Here is a 9648-nt window from a genome sequence, read left to right on the forward strand (position 1 = left end):
TCTTTGTGTTTGGTAGGAATACAAGACCTGGAACAGGCTCCTATATACCAGAAAATGAGCAATCTTATACTTGTTTTTAGGCATAGAGTATCCTATACCATCTTGGAATTGCCTTATGCTGAAACTTTATACCAATTTCATGCCTTTTTATTTTACCCCTGATTTTAATTGTATATTCTCATTTATATTATATAGATATTATAATATAACAATAAATATTATAATTACAATACAATATATCACATAGTACTACTAATATAAAATATTATTATTCTTTTACTACTATAATAAATTGTTCTAATATTACTATATTATGTTATGATAAATAATATCTTTGATATATCATCACATGTTCTATTAATGATAATGCAATAATATTACTATCATCATATTATATTACTTACAATATAAAATCTTGTTATTTCGATATTGGTAAGTAAATTACTATCATAGTACACAATTTACAAGTAAAAAATTTATTATAACAATAATATTTATTATTCTAACATGGTCTCCAGTTGCCTAATATCCCTTAACTGTCGAACCTTCCATGATGACCCACTATATCTAAATCCACTAGGCTGATCATTATTGCATGCAAATTCCTCTTCAACTTCCGCCCCCTTTCTCCTGAACAATTTAGAATTCAGACTAACTGATTCGCCCAATAACCCATCTATCATTTCATTTAGCATACAAACTGCAACACTTGTCTGATGCAGTAACTTTCCTGAACCATTTTGAGAATACTAACTTTGCCAACCTTCTATATTATATTCCCTTATTTAAAGCACTGAAATCAACTTGTAAAAATAATCTACTTTCAGTAAACTTGCTTGCAAGAGAACAAAAAAGAGGAGGGAAGAAATGCAACTGACTGCAGCAAACACAGAATTTTTTTTTTTTTGAAGAGAACAAACAAAACTACTTAAGAGTACCTGCAGTCATGGACAGACCTACAAGTCTTGAGTATACCAAGAGCAAGATTCAGTTTGTGACCACCAATATGTAAAAACCAAGGAGGCATATGAGGAATTCATAGTTGTTTGCATTTTTTACAGGATTCTGAAAATCCTTATCTTGCACTAGAAATCTCTTCAAGTTGATAGAAGCAGCAGCATTGTCAATACTATAACTTGCACCACTCGAGAGAGTGCCAGCTTTTAAATCAGCAACTGATAGCAGGTATCCAGCTGACAGTGGTTTTGATGAGATAAGCTTATCAACAGAACCAGCAAATTGTGAATTATGGCTCAAGGATAAGTTTAAACAATCAAGGAAACATGCAGCTTTGATCTGCTAATTGCAATTAAATTAGGGAATTAGCAATTAATTTTTCAGTCCCAGAAACATGAGCCTAGTAGCTAAATTTGCATTTCAGATATGATTAGAAAAATATGAGATAAGATTAGAGAAACATTTCCTTCCTCGTTAAGAGAATGAAAGACATCAGCAGCATTTACTCCCAAAGTATACTCATTCATCAAACTGATAGAAAGCAACCAAATAAATGATTTGGGTGGACAAAATGAGGTGGAAGAGGCACAGCAAATTGATAACTACTATGAAGGATAAAACAGAAATAGAAGGCTAACTAATGAATGAACTAATCCAATATCACCATACAGAAATTTATTGTTGGGGTCTTATGAATCTAAGCACATGAATATTTTTGTACACAGTATATTATAATCATGCGTAACACATGGTAAAAAATCAGGAAGTTTTCTGTCAGTCTATGGCTAGCCTGCTATTATTATATTTTGTCATAAGTGAGAAGCATATAGCATACTTAAGAAACATAAAATTCAAATTTAAGAACATAAATGATCTCGAAGTAGTCTCCAAGTGGATTTTATAAATAAATGGATCAATTGTGCATGCCCCTTTCCCTAGTTAACAATCCTAACGGTTACTTTAGGTCAAAGTCCATCATCATGTCCAGTGATAAAATGACACCATACTAGAATATACACCATCACCTTGTCATCATGACTTCATAAAGGTGAACAAGGATCATCTTCACTTCTTTAATCTCAAAAACACCTCCTCGCATTAATCTTCCATAATCGTATTCTATGTTTATGTTTTCCACAATGTTTTACAATTTAGCCACCTTAGTGCACACCTTAAGGTTGAAACATCATGTTTGAGTACAGAAAATGAGACCGATTTATCAATTACTATTACGTGTTGCCAAGTTGTACTTCCCCACCAACTTACTAAATCTTGCACTGTTAGACATGTTATGCTTCAGTATTTGGACTCTATAATCATTATAAAGTTCTCCTTATTTCTATTGCCTTTTCCAAGTTTTCTTTTTTGGGCATCCTTGGTCTCTAAGCATCTTCCTCACCACCTAAAATCTAAAGATGTTTCAAAATAAATATGTTTCAACTAGCTAGAGCACTATATCTCATGTATCCAAATTGCAGATTTCAAAAGATATAAATAGAACTGTCCAAAATGTACGCAATGATTTCTTTGGGGTGTAAAGATGCATAACTGCATGCCACATTTTTGGTTTATGAAGGATACTATCCTTTAGATGAACTTTCAAAATAACAAGGATATAAAAAAAAAAAAATCATGCATCTACCCAAACCTAAGTAAAATAGTCAAGAAGAGAGAGTAAAAAGGTTATGATGATAATCTACTCAAGGTCATGACTCTTGCATCAGGTTGATAAGTCAAGAAATTGAGTCTTGCCCATATGTAGGACTACTAGAAATAGAAAAGGGTCGAATATGCATGAAAATATTTCAGATAAAGTGAGGATCGAAGGTGGGTCTTTTTGCGAACCCATTCAGCAACTATGTTATTCAAAATGAAAATTCTAATGTCAAAAACAGCAAGGCTTCATTTAGACTCAAGATGCCCAAGGACTGAACTGTATCCATGTTGTTCATGATTTTTTTTCTAATTTATAGTTAGATTATATTTCAGTTCTCTCATATTTGAAAACCAAATCTATGTTCTAGTCTTGAACTGATATGTTTTGATATAGAGTCCTAGCCATACATACTCTAATCAAGAATTTAAGTTATAAGCATAAAAGTGATATGTCTACCATAAATGAGCACAATTACTGAGATAAAATTATTCATGCGTATGATGTTCTACTCCTAGGTTTCAAAATCATCGTGGTTGCACTGGAATCTGGATTCATCTTTTCATCCACAAAATAGTTTGGGAATATCAGGATTGTCCAGTAACTCTGTTAGCATACTCAATGATTAATAGCAAATTCTCGAGGAGAGAACAATGCTCCAAACAAATAAAAATTTATTGCTTCAGTGCCATGATCAAATTATATGAAAATTTTGGAAAAAATTATAATAATACAACAAAAACAACATCGATAACTTCAAGAAAACTAACACTCGGAGGATATTATATTGGGGACGGTGGTCCAAAAGAGCAATTTCATGGACATGAGGCAAGATGAAAGATTATCATGCGTACTAGTAGGATATGTTCCTTCAAAGGATAAACATTCTAACAAAATAATCTACACCCACAGGAGGACGAAAAAGGTGATTTATTACGAGCTGGGGACCTGCAAAATACAGTAAAGCAAGAAGTCTCCAGGCAACAGTGAAACTGTCTGCTCAATTGCAAGAAGCACTTGTGGAAGCCTTGCAACAAGTTGTTTTAAGAATAAGAGTTAGATTTTCTCCAGCAGGAATGGAGTAACTGCTATCTAACAAACTAATGAAAGCACAGACCTTGTAAATATCCCAGAAATCTCATTTTCTGTGAAAAATTTCTCACGCAACATGAACAAAGATTCAAGGGACTCTTGTGCAGCTACAGACAACACCACTGAATCATCACAAACTAGCACACAAACACTCCAGAAATTATTACAACCAAATACAAGAAGTAACCAAAAATCAGCACCAGTACATCTGAACCACCAACACACTTGATAAGAAGCAATCTTAGAAGTGACAATTGTAACAATACACAAGTCAGCTAGGCCACGGCATTAATGTTATAAATGAAGATTGACTTTACTGTTTTAATATCCATGGAGTAAATCTACAGAACAAATCCATTCAAGCAAAAAGGAAGATCTGAACGAGGAATGCTAAAGAAAAAGGAATAGAAAATGAATAAGTTAGTGTACTGTAACCAATTGCAACTGTTTAACTGAACTGTAGGTATGGCATATCCAAGTTGGACAAAAATATTACTATAATCTTAAATAATCAACTAATTATTTTGCAAATTACCTCATTGGAGTTGCATGTTTTCTTCTCAATCAGTATCATCATGTATTACAAGAGTTCAGTGTTGTATGTCTAGGAGGTAGGGCAGCTATTAGAAGATTCAATTTATTCATAGCTGGACAAAATACTCTGTCAGGTTGAATTATAAGTTTAACATACTCAGATTTCAGATTTAAACAAACAATCAAAAAGAAAAGTATATGTAATAGTCATGAGAAATTATCTCAGCCTTCTCTCATCAGTAGTAAAAGCTTACAAACAATATAGACAAAAATGGAAAAGAAAAGGAACTCACATGATGAAAACATAAGATGGCAGAAGCAATCAATGCAGTATACAACAGGAAACAGAATTAAGTGTAACTAGCTATACTACAACATGAAACAGAATTAAGTGTAACTAGATATACTAAAACATGTAAGGCCCAAATTGCTAACAAATGATGAAAGCAATTCTTAAAAGAAGATTATACAAATGCAATTACCAAAGTATTAAAGGAATGAGGCCTTCGCTAAAATTGGTATCTAACAATTTGCCAAAAGTAGTATGTAATAGTAACGCATTTCATATAGATTGTGCAGACTGGATGCAGTGGGGACAGTAAAAGTGCATTGTGATTGCTGCATGCACATTAAGTTGAGGAAAACTTTTGGACAACAAAAGGATGCAATGTTCTTGAGCACATCTGGAGAAGCTAACAAGTTGAACCAGCAGAGAACAAAGTGAGGACGGACATTATATGAAATTGTAAAATTGCAATGTACTATAGAGACTAAACAAACATGTTTAAGAAGAAGGTTCAAGAGTTCTAAGAAGCCTAGGTGGAAGTTTCAAAGAAGGATGTATAAGCCCATAACAGAAAAAAGCAAATGGTAGCTAAGGCCATAATTGGAGCTAACAGCAAAGTTCATCTCGAATAGACATGAATAAAGAATGTTTAAAACATTAAGTATATTAAAGAAATAAACTAACAAGATTATGAATTACACCTACCCTAACAAACTTTTTATGTACAATGTTGAGCCGGAAACTCCATAGTCTACCTTCAAAATCATTCCTATTCTAGCTTACAGGCGCGATAAGAATGTTTCCCATTCAGAGAGAAGTTAGGAGAGACGGGTTTGGGGGGAATGGAGTCCTGTTCTCTGGCTTGTGAGGAAGGTGGATACCTATGAGTTTGTGGCAAGCTCTCCCATAGTATTTATTTTACAATAAAAGGCTTATCTAATTAGCCATTTATGAGTAATGCACATTGCTAACAAAATTTCTTTCATACGCTAAAGAAAGAAATATGCATAAAGTTCAAAGTTTGACCAAATTATTATATAAAACAAAAAGCAGGATTGACGTGAGAAAAACTAATGCGCCAAACATGCTAATACCAAAGGATCAATAAGTAAAAGACAGAGTTCTGAAACACACTAAACACATGAACTTGCTCTTGTTCCGGGTCTAACTGCAATTTGACAATAGCCCTGCTATACCATCCACAAGTGCCATGCTGACTTTATCTGCAGGGTGAACAGAAAGCTGAAAAACAACAAACCACATTGTCAGGGAGACATATTGATGATCAGATTATATATAATGTCTTTGTTCGAGACTCAAAAGTTTACAGTAATGCAACAAATGGCCTGGCAAGCATAGAAACACACGAGGAAATGTAGCAGACCTTTATCAACATTTGCAAAAGTTTCATCCATCTGCTCCTTTGGATGTTGCACATATAAAAATCTTGTGCCATGCCCATAATGATTTCTCTTTTCATTATGTTCATTTTTGGAAGAAAAGACTGTGATTGATTAGACAACTCTCCAGCTAGTTGATTGATTTTGAGAACTGACTGGTAAATGATGAAAGACCTCCAGTGCAGATTGGGCAGAGCTACTTTCCTTAAGGCAGAACCCAGAAATATCATTTATCGACATCTCAAGGCCATAGAGATTTGCCTCATCATCCAAAACTAGTATCAAGAACTCAGTTAACCCACGAACTGCATGCTCAATGCTACCCATGCTTCCAGCAGCAACTTTATCATGCTCCTTGATACATACAGAGCTTTTGCACAGCAGCTGACAATGCCGGGTAGAAAAAAGGCGAGTACATCAGCAGTACCAACCTAAAGGAACATAAAATGAAAAATAAAAATGTAACTAAAAAAAACAATTGAGGATGAAAGATATATCCAACATTTACTAGCTTGAGGGCTATAATAGAATAGGAACTTCCAAATCGGATTAACCATGCCCAACCTTCAAATGATCTACCATGTTTAAACAACTGAACAAGCTTAGAGAGTTAAATAAAGAAAATATTTCAGCAAACACAAGACAACCAATTAACATATAATTCTTACTCGGATAAGATGTTTTTGGCATTTCACTCCGATAATGTAATTGTCATATAGATTTCAAGTGTATTGAAGTGGAAAAAATGAAATATCAACACCAGGAACTAAATCCCGAAAATATCTCAAATTATCTATGAGATATGAAATATACTGCATAACATGATTATACCATTGTATAGGATTTTACTTCTAGTTAGTTTGCAAATGCTTGAAAAACAGTTAATTATCTTCTGCTGTTTAATGATTTCTCAACTGGATATCATTGGTTTTCACTTCAGCACCTCATGATTTGTTAACCATCAACCCATTTATCCCAAAGTCATCATGGTACATATCAGTGCTAAATTCATCCATCACTAACTTGCTAAAAGCTTAAAGCATGACCAAGTTCTTTGAGAGCATGTTATGTGTTGCTTCTGCTCCGCACCCCCCCACCCTCCACAACGCAATAATTTTTTTTTTTTTTTTTTGCTACAATGACTAACACTACTCTAGTATGAATACATCCAAAAAAATCAGAAAACACCAGACATCCAGCAAAGCCCTCGGCAATTGTGCCTCTCCCGTCCGAAGCACCCTAACAGAAAGGTCCGCCATAAAGAAGGCCATCCAGTCAGCGGCACCATTCGCCTCCCTGTAGATGTGCCTGGCCCCAAAGGAGATGCGCATCCTCTTGCCAAGCTCTAGATATCCTGAAGTAGGGAATAGATCTGAACTTCCCTCACATGCCCCTGTATGCAACCAACCACTATAGCCGAGTCACCTTCCAATAAAATGGCGTTAGCTCTCATACACACCAGGCATGGCAGAGGTCGGCCCAAACAACTCTCAACTCCGCTCCAAAAATTGAGGAAAAAATATCCTTTTCATAAAACACTTACATAACTTTATAGGCTACTTGGGTTGCAATAGGATAATACATTCCACTTGCAAAATATCTGCTCTTAAGTGATGCAAACTCAGTATTTTAATGGTAATGAAGTCGGTGGTCAAAATAAACATAAGAGAAAAGCTACTTTTTCTAGCTTCTCCTAAAAGCAGCTTGTTGATTTCTACTTACACAGGAAGCAATTTTTTATTGATGATATTTTTTTTGCCCCCTGACAATGTTTTTTTCGTTACCTTAAAATCCGAAAAAGTGCTTTTCAAGTAATGAGATGCTCATCCCAAAAAGTCTAATAGCTAATGGCGCATTGCATATTCTTAAGAAGACATTATAAATGCTACAGACAGACTACTGAATCAGTAGAGGTAGGTAAAAGTTTGCCAGCTTCCAAGATTAACTTCAAACAAACTACTGAATCATTGGCATCAGCATGAACTGCTGGTTCAATCCTTAATGATAACTTCAAAAGCTACAATTAAGCCGTCTGCCTCCTTAAAGATATTATACCAAATATCTAAAACAACTATTATGTTCCAGTCAGCACTTTATTACATCACTGGTTTGACTAAGAATTTTCCACTGTAAATCCATCATAATTCTCATAGAGGTCCAAATCCTCAAATCAATGTTAAAGAGTTCTACCACAAGTTGAGACTGTATCAAGATTCTGCATACAATTTAGCACATTACATCCTATAGTCTACAATTGAAATTGCACCTAACTATTCTCACCCAGGTTTAGAATAATGCCGTGTTAAACAAAGAATGAAAAACAGAAAAGACCACTAAAAGTGAGGATAAAAAGTTCCTTTCACAAGTTGAAACCATATCAAGATTTCGACATGATTTAGCAAATTACATACTATAGTCTCCACAATTGAACTTGCACCTAAGTATTCTCACCCAGGTTTAGAAACGCACGGTGTTTAGCACCATTATAAACAACAGGAAAAACAAAAACACTAAGCAACAAAGAAAATAGTATATCAAGAACGCTTAAAAAAAACAAAAGAATATGTTATGAAGCACATACCTGATTCACAGACCCCATATGGCATTTCTTTAGAAGTTTCTCAACGCATATTAGAACACCTTACGCCACACTATCACTGATCTCAAGACCTCCCAATGAGGCACCGGTGTTCCCCAAGCACCCATCTGAATCGCAAAAGAAGAAACCGAAACAATGTATAGCTGAGAAAAAGAAAAGACCACACTTAGATGTTAAATCAATCGAGATCGAGTCTCCAACTTTGAAATCTTGGACTCAAAATCTAGACTAAGCTACTAGCCCAGAAATAGCTACTTCATAAAGATATTGCTGAGAAAACGGAGAGACGACCCAGATGTCAAAATCGATCAAGAACGAGTCTTTAACTTCGAAATCTTGGATTCAACACCTAGAAATAGCTAATTTACAGAGGAATTACTGATAAAGGAGAGCAGAAAGAGACGTCGGATGTCAAAAACCGATCAAGAACGAGACTTTAGCTTCAAAATCTTGGACCCAAGCCGCACAAATAGCTAGTTTGCAAAAAAGAGAATTGAAAGAGACGCCTCAGATATGAAAATCGATCAAGAACGGATCTGTATAACGTGGAAACCTTCAATTGGAGATGGCTATTGATAAGGAAGAAAGATTCTTGGAATGGTCGTCAAGTGGAGGCATATGAGGGTTCTTGGAGGGAGAAGAGGCAGAGCTTAGTCGAGACAGGCTGCAATGCGTTGGTCGGCGCGCGGCGGAGGAAGTCGGCCATCACCGGAAGGAAGGAGCCGTCATTCTTAGGGTTCCGGACGAGGTCGAGGAGATACACGTAGTAGGGCTTGAGGCGAGAGAAGACTCTCCCCACGGTTTCGCCGTCGTGGGCTCTGCTCTCCTCTCGGAGATGTGCCATAGTTTCTTCCTATTTCTTTGGGGTTTTGGGTTTTCGGGCGCAGGGGAAAATAAAATAGTACGCCTAAGGTTTAATATAGCGGCCAAGAGAGAGAGAGAGAGAGGCCGGTGCTCTCCTGGTCCGTGGATTAGCTGGCGGCCTTGAGTTGGGTTCACACTTTAATGTAGATGGCCGGCCCGTGGGCCGAATTTTATTAGTGAAGCCATGGCTTGAGTTTGTTGAAAATTTAAGAGTAAATTACAAATGCGTAAGAATAAATTTAAATTACACTAACATCTTATA

The 9648-nt window shown here is 35.7% G+C and overlaps 1 long non-coding RNA gene across 1 annotated transcript; it reads right to left on the reverse strand.

Annotated features, from left to right (window-relative positions):
• Positions 1 to 894: 894 nt before the first annotated feature.
• Positions 895 to 9397, reverse strand: LOC103714576. Its single transcript, XR_605246.4, has 4 exons — positions 9076 to 9397; positions 8505 to 8665; positions 5908 to 6354; positions 895 to 5765 (listed from the first exon to the last, which is right to left on the reverse strand). It is a non-coding gene; the product is annotated as an uncharacterized LOC103714576 (long non-coding RNA).
• Between the last annotated feature and the right edge of the window lie 251 nt (positions 9398 to 9648).

Source organism: Phoenix dactylifera, chromosome 2, assembly GCF_009389715.1.
Source record: "Phoenix dactylifera cultivar Barhee BC4 chromosome 2, palm_55x_up_171113_PBpolish2nd_filt_p, whole genome shotgun sequence".
Classification (NCBI taxonomy): Eukaryota; Viridiplantae; Streptophyta; class Magnoliopsida; order Arecales; family Arecaceae; genus Phoenix; species Phoenix dactylifera.